The 19,985-nt window shown below is 45.1% G+C and overlaps 1 pseudogene; it reads left to right on the forward strand.

Annotated features, from left to right (window-relative positions):
- The first annotated feature begins 426 nt into the window (after nucleotides 1-426).
- On the forward strand, nucleotides 427-13,335 carry LOC123153523 (putative disease resistance protein RGA1; annotated as a pseudogene).
- The last annotated feature ends 6,650 nt before the right edge of the window (nucleotides 13,336-19,985 follow it).

A 19,985-nucleotide genomic window follows, 5' to 3' on the forward strand; every position in this document is an offset into this window, starting at 1 on the left:
CAAGCATTTCGAAGCACTGGTTTTGTTCCTTTTTCCCAGACGGATGCAAATGATATTCCATTTTAAAAATTTGCACGTAGGTAGAAAACTAACTGATGTTCGCAGCTAAAAAATGTCATAATATTTTTCCTTTTTTTCCTTTTTTCACTGTTCGTTTTTTAGACAATCTTTTACTTTCTTTTGAGAAAGAGACAATCTTTTAGTGTTCATACCAGGAGCATTTTCGAGCTGGAGAATTTTTTTTTGAGGTGAATTCGAGGTGGAGATAAGAATGACACATTCGAAGGCCCTTGGCCCATGTTTACCAGGCCCAATCTTATTTCTTCCCAGGACGCAGATGGGCTGAGGTGCAGGCCACAGTTTTAGCACCCGCCTCCAGCCAGTTCGCCGGCAGCGATGCGAGACGCTTTGGCGGTGGCAGGAAGGATGGGGCAGGCAATCCCGGTCGTCGGGCTCGCTTGGCACGCCGCGTCGCCGTGCGGGTGCCGCGCCGCGATCCACGAGGCACGCCGCGTCAGATTTTCTCGTTTGTCGCGCCGCTTCGCTGTGCGCGTGGTGCCGCGCCGCGCTCCACCAAGCCGCCATGGCGCACCGCCGAATCGTGTGGCTTCACGGCGCCCGCGTCAGATTTCCTCGGGTGGTGGCCCGCTGGGCGCCGATTTTTCCTCTGCTCTGAATTCTCCGTCGTCTCGTTTCCGCGTGGTCAGTCTCGAGCCATTAATGCGTATTAAGCTCGGTGGGTGAGGCCTCCTCCTCCTCCCCCTCCTCACCTTCCACCAAACTTCGCCCCCAATTGCCTCGCTCGCCATCCTCCTACTCGTCGTCTTGTCCGCCACACGGCTTCTTCGTGCTTGATCAAAAAAATCAAGAAACCACCTTGCTCAGATCTCTGATCCCACCTGCCGGAGTGTCGGATTACTCAGGTACTCTCTCAAACTTTTACTAGCTAGCGTATGCTGTGCTTGGTTCTGTGCTTGGTTTGCAGTCTCTGTTCGTTTAGAACTTTAGATGCAAGTAACAGGAGCTCGTTGGGCTTGTGGTTTGCTCTCTGATCTTTGAAAGAACAGTATCTCTACTGTATTTGTATATGCTTTAAATAATTTACAAAGTTCTGTATCTACAAGATGAGGAAAAAACTAACTAAAGCCTAGAATTTAGCAAAGCTAGCACCGGATGCTTACATGAGCCTTCCTCTTCACATGATGGATAACCATGGCAAATCCCTCTTTGAACTTGTTCCTGAATCTAAAATGGTTGGGCCTGATATCTTGTAGTTTTGGCCTTCTTCCTTTTTGGGTTTGCTCTCTGGTACTCTTGTAGCTGAAACATTCAAGAACATTTTGGTTCCCCTGTTCACGGTAGTTTTCTTTTTCCATTTTTGCTAGGGGCTCTTTTCCCCCTCGTTTTTTCTTTATTAGGAGCAGTAGGATACTTCTCCAACTCATTGAAATATGACAACTGTTAGGAAATATGCAACTTGTATTTTATGAGATGCAGGAAACCCCTCATACAACAGGGAAAATACAGCTTTGCGTACTCGCGAAAACCCCCCAGGGAAAATACACATGCCATACATGAAACATAACACCTGGCCTCAAACTCATGGTGGATCCACAATACTGAGTTTGGAGAGATAAAATCACCCCGCTCTAGTCCGGCCTTAGTAAAGAACTTGACCAACTGTAACTCGAAAGACACATACTGAAGAGCAATAACCTTGTCCTGCACAACAACGCACACAAAAGAAGCATCAACACCAATATGCTTGGTGAGCTCATGCTTCAAAGGGTTGCGCACAATACTAATAGCACATGTACAGTCAGACAAGAGTGTAGTAGGTGTAGTAATAGACACACCAATCTCCTAAAGTAATCACGGTAACAGTCACCTCTACCTTCAAAAGAGCCATAGTGTATGGATTTAGTGTACAGAGCAACCCCGAGATGCTGGCAATTGTCCATTCTCGATAGTGTACGGAGCATTTGTCCAGGGCGTAATCCCTACCCGGCCTGCTGATGCTGGCAGCGGCGACACCTGCAGGTGCCGTTCCCTTCCTGGAGGCACTGCCACAACCTTTCTTCGTGCCCCTGTTTGACCGCCGGGGGAAACCCTAGGTCCTATTCTTCGGATTGGACGGCAATGACGTCAAGGTGTCATTCCCCTTCATGAAGGTGTCATCTTGTCTGCTCATGGCTCGTTTGGTACCGGATTCCGAGTTCTGGGACTTCGTCTTGGTTTGGGTTGCTTCACTTGGTCAGGGCAGTTTATCGCTATGTTGTAGCTTCTATTGGGCCGAGCATCCCATGTCTCTGTGCTTCAGGTACCATGTTTATGCCATCTGTGGTTGTTGTTGAATTGTATCCGAGCCCTTTCCATCAGTTCAGACTTTTGGTTGCGGTGGCTAGTGCATGAAGCTTAACATGGTATCGGAGCCTAAGGTCTTGAGTTCAAGTCATGTCTTCCACAATTTATCCAAAAATTGCTGATACCCCACTTTGTGTCTACGTATAGGCCTCTTGAGCCATACCTCTGAGTCTATCCATGTGTTGACTTCCCGCGTCACACGTGAGAGGTGGTGTTGAAGTGTATATGTGGATTGCCTAGCCCTTTCCATCAGTTTGGATTTTTGGTTGCATTGGCTAGTGCATGAAGCTTAATAGTTGTGTCATGTAACCCCCCCACCCCCCCTTTCAAATTCTTCTATCAATGAAAGATACGCAAGCTTTGCATATTTGCGAAAAAAGAGTGATATCCTAGTGAGCTTGTGTTGTTTTAGGTCTTAGTTGTTCATTTATTTTTCTTTCTTTGATGAAAAAGACATTCATGGCCAAGCTCTTGTACATTGTTATCATTTTATTTCCTTCTGCTCCTCGTTTTCTTGTTGTTTTGGTTTAGCTGTAAGACCTTCACTGTCTTGGCGGTTTCTTCCAATACAAAATGAGCTCACTTAGGTTCGAGAAAAAAAAGTACAAAACTTTGCACTTCTCTGGAAAAAAAACATTGATGTCAAAGCTGAAATGATTTAACATCGTAGTCAGACAATATGTGTCCTTTTACAATATTCATCTATTTATCACTTCAAAGATTTAAATGTTATGTTGTACAGGAACATTCCTTGATTACATGGCTACATTATCAGCAGCCAGTGCTGTAGGATGGGTTCTATCTCCTGTTATTACAAGGATGGTTTCTTTGGTGCAGTCCTATTTGTCCAGCCAGTATAAGTGGAAATCTGAGATGGTATCTGATCTCAATAATTTGAAGGCAACTTTAATGGATATATTCATTGTAGTTAGTGCAGCTGAAAGGCAACGTGTAGTGGACACAAATCAGATTCTGTTGTTGCAGCAAATGAAAGATGCAGTCTCTGATGCAGATGATGTCTTGGATGAATTTGATTACATGCTTTTAAAAGAAAAGGCGCAAAAAGACCTGCTCAGCCGCATAGCCACCTCTTCCCTCTCTATTGGCAAGCGTTTGGTCAATGTTGACAAGTTTAGGTCAGAACTGCGGAAGGTTCTCAAAAGCTTGGAGAGAGTTAGAACTTCTGCAGAGATATTTGTCCGAGTGATGACACTGGAGAGCGATAAACCCATTCAGTCTCTTCGGTATGTCCCAACAAGAACCACCGGGTCCTTTTTGCATGAAGATGTGATTTTTGGGCGAGAAAAGGAGATACCGGAGCTCGTGGGTCAGCTCGTGTATAAATCTGATGAATGTTCACTGAACAATGAGCAAAACTTTAGGACTGAGGTGCTTGGTGTTGGTGGGATCGGCAAGACTACTCTGGCTCAGCTGGTCTATAAGGATGAGCGCATCGTGGATTCTTTTGATGTCAGAATGTGGGTTAGTGTTTCCGGTAACTTCGACAAAACTAGAGTTATCAAAGAGATCATAGCATCCACAACTGATGGTGAGAGTGCTGAATTGGCCAATTTTAATTTCAGCCGGCTCCAGTCAGAACTTCAATGGAGACTTCGTTCGAAGAGGTTTCTCTTAGTGTTGGATGATGTGTGGTACGATGAGAAACATGGAGAACACATCAACAAACAAATGTGGATGGAAATAATAGCTCCTATTAAGGAAAGTTCTGTAATCTCTGGAAGTAAGGTTCTAGTGACAACCCGGACAGAATTGGTTGCAAAAATGCTGGACTCTAGAAGCTTGTTCACTTTACAAGGTTTGGAAGGAGATGATAGTTGGTTACTGTTCAGACGGTGTGCATTTGGCAGCAGTAAGCCAGAAGGTTATCCAGAGTTGAAGCAGTTAGGATACCAAATTGTTCAGAAACTTAAAGGCTCACCTCTAGCACTAAAGGTTATCGGAGGACATTTAAATGGAAAATACAGTGATGCGGAGTGGGAGGATGTTCTTCACAAAGATGTCCTCAATCCAAATGATATTTTGACAACCTTACACTTCAGTTATGAAAATTTGCCGGAACACCTCCAGCAGTGCTTTGTATATTGTAGTTTATTCCCAAAAGGTTACCGTATTGATTCAAATAGATTAATCTGGATGTGGATAGCTCAGGGCCTTGTTCATCTAGAAGGATATAACAGTAGAAGCTTGGAAGATATTGGAAGGAGCTATTTCAATGATCTGTTAGTTCGGTCATTTTTCCAAAAACTCTGCTGCGGTGATCAAACATATTACACTATGCATGATTCAATGAATGACCTCGCACTTCATGTTTCCCATGGCGAATGCTTTAGGATTGACCATGGCAGCATTGGGGTGTTACCTTATCATATTAGGCATTTGTCTGTGTCTGCCGAACAATTTGGAGATCTTGTGAACTATGATGGTCTTGGAAGATTGAGGACATTTATAGTTCTGAATGATTCTTGGTTCTGCTCCAAAGACTATCTGAGTCATGATATACTCGAGAAACTCAAGAGTGTCCGGGTGTTGGATTTAACCGGATGCTGCTTTGGAAACTTGCCAAAAGCTGTCAGTGATCTGAGGCACCTGCGTTATATAGCCATCCGACGCACTTATTACCCACTGCCCACAACAATCTCCAGACTCAATCATCTACAGTCCTTGTTTGTGCAGTATCATTCGTGTTATCCTGTGAAGATATCTTGCTCAAACAATAGAAAACATCTGAAATATTCAAGCAGGAATGCTACTGGACGCTATTTCAGTCTTCCTGAAAGCATTAGCAGGCTTATTAACTTGGAGCATGTCGATGTAGAGAAGGCTTACACTCACATTATCAGGTATACATCAGCTTCCGTGCATTGAGGGTTCAGTAGAATTCCTCGTTGACAAGGAAGAGCAAAGTTTGGTCCAACTGAAGGATCTCAACAAGTTCAGGGGAGAGCTTTCTGTTAGGTTTCTGGAGAATGTAAAAAACAGGGAGGAAGCTGCAAAGTCTGATCTAGACTTGAAGGAGCACATCTCTAAGTTGGAGCTACAATGGGAATCATGTGATGGTGCTCATGATATTGACAAGGGCTTTGAGGTGCTTGATGTGTTAAAGCCGCACCGCAATCTTCACGAGCTAACTATCAGTGGGTACCCAGGTGTCAAGTCTCCTTGGTTAGAGTCTGATTGGCTGAGAAGATTGAAATTGATCTGTCTACGAGATTGTAAGAGATGGGAGGTCCTTCCACCTTTAGGGGATCTCCCCTTACTCAGAACTCTTGAAGTGCGGCGAATGAAAAAACTAAAAGCACTCGGTCAGGAGTTTTTTGGCCATGCTGGATTCCCTTTTTTGGAAACATTGCTACTAGAACGCCTACCCAAATTGGAGTGGTGCCTTGTGGACAATGACAAAGTCTTGCAGAATCTCAGACATCTCTCTGTAGCTGGTTGTCCACGGCTAAGAGCATATCCCACCCATGCTCGTACACTCAGACATATAGCTATACTTGACAAGGAAACAATCAAAGTTAAGTTACGGTGGGATAGTCTTGATCTGTCAAAATCATTTTGTCGCCTTGTATCAAGTTCCTTCCATGTCTTGCATGCTCATCACCTAGAGTTTGTACAAGATATGGGGATCTATGTGGAGCGTTTGGTAGACACGTCCATCACCGTGTTTAACAATCTGAAATCACTTAAACAGTTGCAAATATGTGGCAACAACCTGGCAGAAAGCTTCTCCGTAATTGCTACATTGTGGAATGAGAATGGGAGCACTGTACTTCCTTCATCACTTCGATTCCTTAAGTTAAAAGGGTGCTACCTGCAACCATCCTCTTTCAACAAGTTACTGAAGAATCTCTCGTCGCTTGGTGCACTACACTTAAGCGAATGTGACACTGTTGAGATACCGGGTGTACCGGTAAGCCTACACCACTTGACGATGCTGAAACAGTTGGACATTCATACATGTGATTGGATATCATCCATTGAGGGAGCAGAAGCACTGTTGTCCCTTGAAGAGATGACAATTAAAGAATGTTATGCTCTGGAATCTGTACCGTACTTAGATGACATGCCATCTCTTCAAAAGCTACATTTATCCAAGTGCCCTCAAGTTATGCGACTGTCTAAAGCAGGCCACCAGACAGCCCTGAAGGAGCTGATTGTAAAATTTTGTGATAGGCTATCATCTCTGCGACAGTTGTGTGACCTTGTTTCGCTTGTGAGGCTGACGATTAGTGGTTGTTCTAATTTATTGTGGCTTCCGGATATGGATGGTTTTTATTCGCTTCGGGTTCTCTCAATTGATCGGTGCCCCCGGCTGATGTCACTGCCACGGAGTGGTCTTCCTGTATCACTTGAAACATTTTTCCTTTCTGAATGCAATCAAGCATTGGAGGAGCAGTTTCAGCAAAAGGAAGGTCCAGACTGGAACAAGTTTGCTGCCCTTCCAGGATGCAAGTGGGAACCTTGTTGGTAACTAATATTCGGAGGTAGTCCTTTTAATTATCCTGAATCTGATTTTACAGATGCTTTTCTTTGGGTGATGCCTTATTTCTGCATAAGCAAACTTAAGGAAAACAAAATTCAAACTGTATAGATCTTAGATGGAAATTATGTTTTGTTTCACTTCTTATGTCATACCTCGGCTGTGCTTGCATACTTCTGGTTGTCATGGATCATTGGACATAAATTTTTGTGTATTTGAACTAGCTATGATAAACCTAGATCAAGATGTGAGCTAAGTGCAGTCATGCAGACCATTTTGGTTTGAGCATCCAATGAACATGACATTTTAACCATGCTAAACTGCACCTTTAAGAGATGCAAATTTTGCTGAGTAGCAATGTACATCTTTTATTCAAGTTACGTAGAATGGTGCACTGCATGTTTTCTCTTTTATATCTTATTTAATAAGAAAATGCTAATATATTGCATGGTTATGCTTACTGCCTAGTGGCACATTTTGCTGTTAGGTGCTAGTAGTAGATATCTTCTTTTTTGGAATCGCAAGATGAAACAAGAAAATAACCGGATGGTTATGTTTTAGTTTTTTTTGAGCGGAACTGGCAGGTGTTCTGCCTTTTTCATTATAGTAGGGGGAAAAACTGTACAGTGTTGCCAGTAGAGGATCGACAACCAGATAAGAGGGGGGGCATAACGAGATCAGAGCGTAATAACAAAAAAGCTAATATTGGTAGCCTAGTGCTGCTAACAGCCCCGCTACCCAATCAGCTACTACTCCCATGCCTCCATCAGGAGGCTCAACTCATCTTTCGCTCTAAGGAGTACAGCCGAACTGGATTGATTGATGGCCTTAAATATCCTTCTGTTTCGCTCAAGCCAAATATTCCAAGCAATATATGCAGCCGCTGTGCACTCATCAACCGGTTGGCCTTTTTTCTTTAGCTTCGCCACTTTGTTCCACCAGGAGGAAATAGAGGTGGCGCTCATTGAAGCCTGGGCTGCTAGTGGATAAGTGTGGTTTGCCTCATGCCAAATCTGTTTTGCAAAAGGGCACTCGAGAACCAAATGATGTGCAGATTCCAAAATTTGATCACAGCCAACGCATAACTCAGTGTGATCCCAATTCTTTGCATTCAACCGATCAGCAGTCCAGAGCCTATTTTGAAGGAGTAACCAGATGAAGAATTTGACTTTCTTTTCCGCTCTGATTCTCCACACGTTCTGAAGGTGTGGTTGAGGAATGCGAGTTAGGAACTGCACATGGTAAGCCGATTTTGTGGAGTACTCCCCATTGGCTGTCAGCTTCCACATAATCTTGTCGGGTGTAGGCAGCAACGAAATGGACTGCACTTTTGTCCAGAGATCAATAAAGGAGTCCAGCATAACAGAAGAGTTGATAACCTGAAGGCCTCTCATCCAAGCACCTCCACTAAGGGCCTGATTAACAGAAAGTCTTTTGGACCTAGCCATCTGGAATAGTTCAGGGGCCAATTCCTTGCGTGCTCGGCCCTGTAACCATCTATGCTTCCAAAAATTCACCAGATTACCATCTCCGAGCGAAATCGAAGTGCAGGCCGCAAATAAATTCAGGTCCGTTTGATTGCAAGGAATCGGGGTCCCTTTCCATGGCCTGTCCAGATTGTCCCATTCATACCATGGCCATCGCAGTCTTAGCGCCCGACCAAAAGCGTGTATTTCCTTGATTCCCAGGCCACCCACGCTTAGTGGCGCGCAGATTCGCTTCCAGTTGACAAGGCACTTTCCTCCGTGTGCTTCCTCTTCTGTGCTCCATAGAAAATTTCTTCTCAACTTGTCAAATTTCTTGGTGAACCAGCTATTGGGAGAGAAAGCAGTGAGAAAATATGTGATGGTGGCTGTGAGGGCCGAATTGATCAGATCTAGTCTGCCCGTTCTGTTCATCAGCTTCCCTTTCCAGATAGCTAATCTGGATTTACCCTTGTCCAATAAAGGTTGCAGCTCTGTTCGTCTCAAGTTTCTCATGGACAGAGGTAGTCCCAGGTATTTGCAGGGAAAAGAACCCACTGAACCTCCAAAGTTGGTTATCAGATTTTGTACACTACTTTGCTGACACTGAATGGGGTAAATCACACATTTATTGGGGTTGATAGTAAGACCCGAGATGCTCCCAAATACATCAAGAATTCTGATAATGGCCTCAATCTGCCGGCAATCCGGAGAGGCAAAAATTGCTGCGTCATCCGCATAAAGACTGGCCCTCATTCTTGCAACATTCCGTGGCATCGGAGTTAGAATACCCTGAGCAGTTGCACTGTCCAGAATTCTGAGGAGCGGATCCATTGCCAAGATAAACAGCATTGGTGACAACGGGTCTCCTTGACGAAATCCTTTTCTGTGTGCAAAAGCAGGCCCGGGTGACCCGTTGAGCAGAACCCGAGAGGTCGAGGAAGCAAGTAGTAAACTGATGATATCTCTCCATCTTTGCCCGAAACCATACGCCTTCATAACATCAATCAGGTATGGCCAACTAACTGTATCAAAAGCCTTAGCAAAGTCAAGTTTCAGGAACACCAGTGGAATCTTTCTCTTATGTGCATCTCTGATGGTATTCTTAACATAGAGGAAGTTATCCTGAATAGATCTTCCACGGATGAATGCGCTTTGGGTGCAGGATATTAGTCGTTGCAGCTCCGGGCCTAACCGATTTGCAAGTAGCTTGCAGAAAATCTTGGCAAAACTGTGCAGCAGACTCACAGGTCTGTAGTCAGAGGCGTGAATGGAAGCCGTAACCTTTGGCAGAAGGACAATGTGGGCAGAGTTAAGTAGTTTCCAATTATCCCCCCTAAGGCAATATAGTTGCTGCACCGCGGCTACCAGATCCTCCCTTATTAAGTCCCAGAAGCGTTTGAAAAATTTGCCAATGAAGCCGTCTGGCCCCGGAGCCTTCTCATCATGTAGATAAAAAACGGCAGCTTTGATTTCATCTTCGTTGAATTGTGTTTCCAGATGTTGCAAATCAGCTGAAGGGTGCTGGAACAAATCCCAATTCATAACTTTTCTCTCATTCATTGGTGTGCCTATCAGGTTTTTGAAGTGGTTGAAAAGGATGCCTTCTTTCAGCCTATGATCAGACACATCCCCTTATGGCTCTCTCAGAACAGGAATGTGATTTTTTCTTCTTCTTCCATTCGCCCGTAGGTGAAATAATTTGGAGCTTGCATCACTGGCTTTAATTGTAGTGATTCTGGAGCGTTGACGCTATCTAATCCTTTCCAGCGCCGCAAGTCCCAGCAATCTGGCTTTAAGAAATCTTCGGAGAGCCCATTCTGCCTCAGATAGCTCTCGGTCCTCCATAGCTAGGTCCAGTTGAAAAATGACCTCATTGGCCACATTGAAAGCAATATTAGAAGAAACTTTGATAGCTTTGTCCCAAGCCCTAAAAGCCTTAGCTGTCCTGGAAAGCTTTATGTGGAATCTTCTCACTGGATCAGATGATCTCAGGGCCTTGTTCCAACTTTGCGATACCACAGAATCAATTCCTTGCATGTTGAGCCAATATGCCTCGAACCTGAAGCCCTTATAAACCTTGGCATCCATCTTTTTTAGTAACAAGGGAGAGTGATCCGAGATAGCCGAGGATGCCGGGTTTAATTGATACTGAGGATATCTAAGTTTCCAATCATTGGAAATAAGCACCCGATCGATCTTGGACAAGGTTCTGCCGGCTCGCTCATTAGACCAAGTGAATTTTTTACCAGATAGAGGCAAATCTCTCAGTTCCATCAAATCAATAGTGTTTCTGAATTGTGCCATCAGCCCCAAGTTAATGTTAGAGTTGCTCTTTTCCTCTGCCTTGCAAATAAGGTTAAAATCTCCCAATACTAGCCATTCATTCAGCATACGAGGTTTTAGAGCAGCTAATTCTGATAAGAATCTGCGTTTTTCAACAGCCATCTGCGGGCCATACACTCCAGTGATCGACCAAGAGGCGTTGGTCGATCTATCAATGATTGTCGCCGACAGGGAGAACTCATCTGGGATTGCCAACATTGGAGCAATGGTGAAATCACTAGAGCAAGCTATAACAATACCCCCTCTGGAACCACAGGCTGGTTTGAATATGAAATTGTCTGCGAAACAAGCACTAGCAAATTCAGACACCAATGCCCTGTCAACTTGTTCCAGCTTTGTCTCTTGCAGGCAAATTATGTTACAATTCAATTCAGCAATCAACTTCGCAACATTTCTTCTTTTTGCAGGGTTGTGCAGCCCCCTGACGTTCCAAGTGAGTATCTTTAAATCCATAAACAAAATAACACTCTTTGCCAAGCCGCTGCCCAGCCCACAACCAGAGATGAACACCACAACATCCTCTCAAACATCATCCTATTCAATCTGCAATCAGTCCCAGCAGACCAGGACCACCAGTACAACCCCTTGCTAACCCAGTACATTGACAACAAGATTACAACTGAATTCAGCGAACGAACAATCAAATACACTAACTGCAGAGAGCTACAACTTGGAAATTGACTTAACATAAAAAAGAGTTGGGACACTAGATGAATCGAACCAAACTTCAGACAACCAAAGCTTGTCCTTCAGCCCCCATCCTGGAAAGCGGTGCTTTGTTCTTTCCCCTTGCAGTCGCTTCCACCAGCGCGGTGACAGCATCGATGAAGCGTTGGGGGAGCTCTTCTTTGTACAGATCCTTATATTTCTGGAGCACGTCAGGAGTGGGTGGCCCGTCCCCGACTAGTATTCCCTCCTTCTTCATTAGGACCAGTCGAGCCTTGTCCATGGAGCTGAGTCCCTTAGTGGGCTTGGCCGCGAGCCGCCCACTGCTCCTTTGAGAGCCAGCGACGGAGGTGGTTGGAGGAGGGTGAGGTGGCATCAGGAGAGGAGGTGCGACGGGCTGCGGCGGAGCCTTGTCCAGCAGCGGTTGATGGGCAGAGGAGGCAGGAGCGCTGATGGAGTCAAGGAAAGAGGAAATTTGGTCAAGATCTGCAAGCACCTCCTCATTATTCATCACCTCCAGAGTCGTGGGCTGGCTCAGCCCATCTTGCGGTTGGCCTGTGCACTCCTGTAGCACATGCATCATTTCAGGCCCGGTCGGGCCCTTCTCGGTTTCTAGCGGCCCATCATCTCGTGCATTGCTGGTCTTCAGGGGATCACAAGCTGCAAGGGAATCGGCCTTGGATATTCCATTCAAACATGTATTTGTCCCCAACTCATGGTCAGCGCCAGTTGCAGCGGGCAGCACCAGAGCTTGCACAGTGGAAGCAGCACTCGCCAGAGCTTGCGCAGGGTGGCCAGCAACATTGGCAGCATGCTGAGCCGTCAGTCCCGAAGTTGCGAAGGAATGGCAACTGCCCATCTGTCCCTCTTCATCCCGAAGCGCTTCAGTTGAATATACCTTTACAAACAAAGAGTTGAACTCTGAAACTAATCTCTTCTTGCAAAAGAAAATCTAACCTGATTGCAGAGAAAGAAGAAACCAACTTAATAATGCTGTAAGCATGTAATGCTCTTTGGTTATCGTTTCTGTACCTCTTGGCGTTACTTCGCTCACTGGAAGCTACACAAATTTCATTTGGCCTCTGTTAGCAGTAGGTGGCGATATAGTGAGATAGTGGAACCCGACTTGAGGGGTCATATGGAAAATGAAACCTGATATTTGTAGCTTGTTAAACATGCGTCTCCTGTAAAGTCTAAAAATAAGAATACAGAAAGACCATTGCAAGGTTTTGAAATTTGATATGCTGTACATTCACAATAGATAGAAACTTGATCTTCTTAGTCCAAAAAGCCTATACTATGTTCAATTGTTCATAACTTTATTATGCTACAACTTGTGTACCTTTTTGTACCGATCGCTGATGGAAGGAGGGGTGCTCGGGATGCAGGCACATTACACTGGAAACAGCTGGGCTTCGTCTAGGCAAACAGTCCCTCTGCAGGTTCTACTGGCCAAGAACAAGATCAGCATGAAGGTCAACCCAAAGAGGATGGCACAATCTACGACGCAAATTTTCTGTTCAGTTGTTGGCAAGGCGCTCATTTGGAGGAATATCTGTTCAGACATCTGGAGGAATTCTCAGCTCGACGCGCAGACATGGCTGCAGATTTACCACACACAGATTCAGAAGCGCGGATTAGTGTTGAGAGAAGGGGATGGCAGAACCGGCAGTGTCCATGCGCACCGTGGTGACGGTATCTTTACCGTGGACGCTCACTTTTCTCACCCGTTTTCTGTGGTGACGTTAGCTTCACCGTGGACGCTCACTTTTCTCACCCGTTTTCTTTTCTTGGGTGGCATAACACAAGTCAGAAACGAAAGCTTTCTGACACTGGACAACAGTACCGCACCCCCGGTGTTGACAGATGTGTATTGTCAAGCTGCCATCTTTTTATGCACGTATATATCTATCTTTTTTAGGAGACTTTGTATTTACTAGAGGACTGGAACTTCTGTATTTGGTTTCTGTGGAAGTTGATAGAGCAACACATTTACTCCGGTCTCCAAAAATGTTCTCCAGGCTCTCTAAAATCAAATGAAGTACATTTCTTAAGTCCTTATTAGATTAAGTAACTTCGTACGTACCGTTTGGCAATTTTATTTACAATTTCCATCAGCAATTCATCTGGCTGATTCTGCACATGATCTCATTGACCCGAATGTAACTAAAGTTGGCGAATGATGCCTGTGCCATTGGGTTATGGTACCTGGATCTAGGGAAGTTGTTCTCTCTTGCATCGGTGTACCGCAGGTGTGATTCTTTGGTGGATTTGGGCCGCCACTAATATGGAGTATTTGGTTGTCTTGTAATCACATCTTTGCAGATTGGTTGTGTTCTTCCTCTCTCCAAATGATTGGCTGTTTTATCTTTCCTTAATCAGGGGTCTTTGGTTGGGCTTTCGGCTTTGGCTTTTGACTTAGAAGTTTTTTTGCTTCTAAGCCAAAGTGCAAAAGCCAAATAAAAATCCAATGAACACCCTTTTTGTAACATTCCAAATTTTCAATTTGAAATGTTATACACTAGATCATCATTGCATATCATATTTATTGCATTTTGGTTGATCCTAGAAATTTCACGCAACTCAAGGACCCGCGTAGAGAGTTGGGGATTTCGTTATTTTCATATTTGAGTTGTCTCAAATTTTGAAAATAGGATCATTTGATTTTATTTATTTTATCTTTAATTATTTCTATTATAAAAATTATGAGAGAGGGAATAAAATGACTTTCCCAAAATAAAGAAATATTGGGGATTTAATAAAAAAACCAAATAAGATTTTATTTGGTTTTATTTGCTATTTTATTTAAATTTAGGAAAAATGCGCGTTTTTCAAAATTGCATTTAGGCCCCAAATAAATGTCCATCCGGTGCGGCTTGATTTTAGAAGCCGGGGAAAATTTGTTTTGGGATTTTCGGAGTCCGTTTAGTAGTTTTTTTGTTTTTTTCCGAGCGTAAGTATTTTAAAAAAAAAGTTAGAACCGACCCTCGGCCGTAACCGGCCAGGACTCCGCCTGGCCGGGGCCCGAGCCAGCCCAGCCCGCGCCCCAAACCCTAGCCGCGCCCGATCCGCGCCGCCGCCGCCGTCGCCGGAGCCGTCGCCGCCGCCCGCCGGACCCGCCGCTCGAGGTTTACCTCGATCTCGCCGCCGTTTTTATTAGAAAAAACGTTCGGTTTTTCCATTGGTTTTCGTCGTCTTTTTAGTTTCGTTTTTTTCTTTAGATCGGTTTTTTTCCGGTTTAGGCTAATTAGCGAGCGTTCGCTTGTTCGTACGTTTTAATGAACGCATTCTTCGTTTAGATTCAGCTAATGAACGTCCGTTCGTTAAACTGTTCGTCGTTTTTCTTTTTCTCGGATTAAATCCGTGATTTTTCTGATCGCAATTTCTGATCTGATTTTCGTTTTAGTCTAACTTTTCGCTGGTTTATCGGAATCAGGCGATTCAAGCGCTTGGAGTTACGTCTCGAAACCCTCTTTTCGTTTAACCAACTCAAACAAGTTTTTACCACTGTAAAAATTGCCTTAGATCCAGAATAGTAAATGAAGCCTGTTTCTTTTGCCGTTTGTTTTTCGTTGCTTCGTTTGATTTGATTTTTTTGCCAACCGGAGTTCTTAAGTTGAACTTTCTGGTTAGATTTCTTATTTGAGTTTTACCCGTGCATTAGTTGAGTACTTATGGTATGCTTGTTTTTTGCGATAGAGTACCCGGAGTGCGCCGCTTGCTACTTCGAATCGCTAGGTTTCGCGGATCATCAACAAGGCAAGTAACACTTTGATTATACCTCCTACTACCCAGTTTTATTGCATTAGATCAATCCTCACACATTGCATGATTAGGATCTAATTAAATTGTGGGTTTGGGAAGTAGTTGAGGTAGTACCTATTACCTGTTTATTATCAAACCTTTGGGAGTTACTTCTACGTTTGCTTATTATGCCATGCTATGCTAATAGACGTGGATTGGGTGAGTGTATCCATGACAGATGTGAGATTGTTAATTAATGGTTTATTTAAGGTGGCAACTTAAACACACATCTGGGTGGATTGAGGTACCTGGGTATTCCAGGATTGCCTGTTTTCTTTTGGACCGCCACCCAGGCTCAAAGGGATCATGAGATTATTCACGCTAGAAACTTCCGTGTGCAGCCACAAGCTATTATGGGCTCTAGCATAGTTGACTAAGTCGTGTGAACTCTTACAGTGGTAGACTAGCAGATGTAGGGGATGTAGGTGGTAAGGTCTACCCATCGTAAGGTGCTAGCACTTCTGAAAGACTATGTCTCGGTCATCCGTTTCTCAAACACCATGTAGTGCGAGAAATTCAACGGAGGAGATCGAGTCTTGTGGGGAAAAGTGCGCAAACCTCTGCAGAGTGTATAAACTAATCATGATTAGCCGTGTCCTCGGTCATGGACATCTTGAGTATCTAGTACCTGGATTATCATGTGAATCTCAACATGTTACTATAAAATTAATTTTGATGGGTTTGTTTAATGATGATGCTTAATTGGGATTGAGAATGCTGTCAATCATTCTCAATGTTTAACAACCACCATGATAGTTAAATAAATTTATTCCTTTGCAGTAGGGAAAAATTGGCTTTACGTAAAACTGTAACCATAGAGCTTTCCACCAGCCAAATATGCATATAGAATAGATGTTTCATTCCATTACTCTCTATGTGTTACATTGCCAGCATATTCCATGTGCTGACCCGTTTCGGGCTGCAACGTTAATGTTGCAGACTTTTCAGACGACGATTAAGGAGTTTTAGGCCGTGGTTCTATACTCAGTGATGCCGTTGGAGTTGATGGACTCACTTATCTTCCAAGCCTTCCGCTGTTATCGTTATTAGATGGCCTTAAGCCATATTTATTGTAATAAGTTCTCTTTTGAGGCACTCGATGTAATAAGTGTGTGATTGCTACTCTGTTATAAATCCTTCAAGTATTGTGTGGTGTCAGCATTACTGATTCAGGGATGACACCGGAGCACAGAGATTGGACCGTTTGAGGTCTGGTCGCGACAAGATGGTATTAGAGCACACGCTGACTGTAGGACACGACCACTAAGCTAAAGACCTAGATCACCACTCACTCTCTTATCTTTCTGACTTCTCATCTTTTTTACTCTTTTAGGATGGCGGATGCAAGGAATAAGTTCACTCAATCGGATGAAGATGCACCCTTTGGGCGTCATTTGAAGGAAGTCACTAGATATCTGAACATAGGAGTACCAAGCTTCACCGGCACCTACAACACCACTTTACCTGAAGAAGAGCGCTGGATGATTCAAGTTCAAGTTCCAGGAAGGACGTTCATGCCAGTCAATGAGCCCATAGAGTTTTCTTTTGATGCACCAACTTGGAGTCTAGGAAAGAGCATGGCAGCTCACATCGCCATGGGATGCATCGGAGAAGTCTACCGCAATGATCTCAAGGATACTATCTACCAGATTTGTGGGCGCCGAGATGAGCACTAGGAGATGATCAGCACCAGAAAGGATAGATCAATTGCAGCTTTTATCCCGGAGTTAAACCAGCACATTCGACGTTAGGAGAACCAGATGTGCGCCGACATGATAGACCTGAAGAAGGCAAAGACAAGAATCAAGGAACTGGAGGAAGAACTCAAGGCTACACGTGAAGATTATGAAGAAGAAATTGAAGTATTAGTGGAGAAGAATGACGATCTGATCAAGAAGATCGGAATATTTATGGGAGACCCTACACCAGTAGAAGAAGACGAAGAACCCAAGGAGATTCGCCCGGAAGACTACATCATCATCGACGACACCGACTTGGATCCAGATGATAGCGATGATGACTACGTTGATGAAGCTGGAGCAGATATCATGGAGTCTGCAATCGAAGAATATTTCTAGTAGACCACCTCATCAGTAGTAGTAGTCCACCATGTAAATATTATAGTCCGAGCACTTTTGCGATAGTTAGATCGATTGTATGCCCTTGTTTGATTGAATGAATGAAGTGAATTGTTTTCTTTTGCCTCATGTGCATATGGGTAGTGTTTTCTCTTTAGACCCCCTCTATTCTTAAATCTCATCTTTTCTAAACCCTCAGATGCCTCCGAGACGTGACCCCAGATTTACCTTCCCAACGGAGCTCACCCAGTTGATCCAGCAGCAGAACACATTGATGCAGTTGCTAGTCCAGAATCAGAATCAAGGGAACAACAACAACAACCCACCACCACCACCACCACCTGTTGATCACTTAGCCTGTTTTCTTAGGCTGAATCCGCCGGTGTTTTGCAGTAGCACCGAGCCGATAGTAGCAGATGATTGGCTCCGCAAGACAGCTAGAGAGTTGACCACAACAGGATGCACGGATGCGGAAAAGGTGAAGTTTGCCGCACATCATCTTGAAGGACCCGCAGCATCATGATGGGAGAATTTCACAGCCACTTTCCCTGTCGACACTGTCACGTGGGACCAGTTTCAGCAGGCTTTTCGAACTGCCCATGTTTCAGCAGGAGCTATGGCCATGAAGAAGCGAGAGTTTCGCAACTTGCGCCAAGGAGGACGGACAGTTGGCCAGTATGTGGAGGACTTAGTAAATTAGGACGTTATGCCCCAGATGACGTTGCTACGGATGCAGCAAAGCAGGAGAAGTTTCTGGAAGGACTAAATGATGAGTTGAGCATACAGTTGATGGTAGAAACTTTCAACAACTACCAGGAGTTGGTAGATTGTGCTCTTATGATTGAAGGGAAGCAGCAGCAAATTGAGAATCGCAAGAGGAAGTATGGACAAGGAAAGTACAATTCTGGAGCTCAGCAGAAGCCATGTTTTACCCCTAGACCGGGAGGACATTTCCAGCATACCCATGGAGGAGGTAGCTCGCACAATCACAGTGGCCCCAAGACTGGTAATGGGAATGGAGGAAGCAATGGCCAGAACCGCACCAACCCATCAACCCCAGCCAAGAAAGACCTGAGCCAAGTCACTTGCTTTAAATGTCAGAAGACCGGACATTATGCCAACGAATGTCCTGAATCACAGAATGAAAATGGCAATGGAAGCTCTGGGAAGAAGCCGAACCCTTTCAACAGGGGACAGGTGAACCACGTTAACATGGAGGAGGTTGAAGAGCAGCCGGATGCAGTAATCGGTAAGTTTTTGGTTAAGTCATTTACTGCACTCGTTCTTTTCGATACTGGTGCATCGCATGTTGGGGAACGTAGCAGAAATTCAAAATTTTCCTACGTGTCACCAAGATCTATCTATGGAGAGACCAGCAACGAGGGGAAGGAGAGTGCATCTACATACCCTTGTAGATCGCTAAGCGGAAGCGTTCAAGTGAACGGGGTTGATGGAGTCGTACTCGTCGTGATCCAAATCACCGATGACCAAGTGCCGAATGGACGGCACCTCCGCGTTCAACACACGTACAGCCCGGTGACGTCTCCCACGCCTTGATCCAGCAAGGAGAGAGGGAGAGGTTGAGGAAGACTCCATCCAGCAGCAGCACAACGGCATGGTGGTGGTGGAGGAGCGTGGCAATCCTGCAGGGCTTCGCCAAGCACCACGGGAGAGGAGAAGGACTAGGGAGAAGGGGAGGGCTGCAGCAGAACATTGGTATGGTTGCCCTCCCACCCCCCACATATATATAGGGGCAAGGGAGAGGGGGGAGGAGCAGCCTTGGCCCTTCCTCCAAGGAAGGGTGCGGCTAGGGAGGAGTCCCTCCTCCCCAAGGCACCTCGGAGGTGTCTTCCCCTTTTAGGACTCTTCCTTTCCTTATCCCTTGGCGCATGGGCCTCTTGGGGCTGGTGCCCTTGGCCCATATAGGCCAAGGCGCACACCCCTACAGTCCATGTGCCCCCCCCCCCCGGGGCAGGTGGCCCCACCCGGTGGACCCCCGGGACCCTTCCGGTGGTCCCGGTACAATATCGGTGACCCCGAAACTTGTCCGGTGACCAAAACAGGACTTCCCATATATAAATCTTTACCTCCGGACCATTCCGGAACTCCTCATGACGTCCGGGATCTCATCCAGGACTCCGAACAACATTCGGTAACCACATACAAACTTCCTTTATAACCCTAGCGTCATCGAACCTTAAGTGTGTAGACCCTACGGGTTCGGGAGACATGCAGACATGACCGAGACGTTCTCCGGTCAATAACCAACAGCGGGATCTGGATACCCATGTTGGCTCCCACATGTTCCACGATGATCTCATCGAATGAACCACGATGTCAAGGACTTAATCAATCCCGTATACAATTCCCTTTGTCTATCGGTACGATACTTGCCCGAGATTCGATCGTCGGTATCCCGATACCTTGTTCAATCTCGTTACCGGCAAGTCTCTTTACTCGTTCCGTAACACATCATCCCGTGATCAACTCCTTGATCACATTGTGCACATTATGATGATGTCCTACCGAGTGGGCCCAGAGATACCTCTCCGTCACACGGAGTGACAAATCCCAGTCTCGATTCGTGCCAACCCAACAGACACTTTCGGAGATACCCGTAGTGTACCTTTATAGCCACCCAGTTACGTTGTGACATTTGGCACACCCAAAGCACTCCTACGGTATCCGGGAGTTGCACAATCTCATGGTCTAAGGAAATGATACTTGACATTAGAAAAGCTTTAGCATACGAACTACACGATC

Source organism: Triticum aestivum, chromosome 7A (genome assembly GCF_018294505.1).
Source record: "Triticum aestivum cultivar Chinese Spring chromosome 7A, IWGSC CS RefSeq v2.1, whole genome shotgun sequence".
NCBI classification, from domain to species: Eukaryota; Viridiplantae; Streptophyta; class Magnoliopsida; order Poales; family Poaceae; genus Triticum; species Triticum aestivum.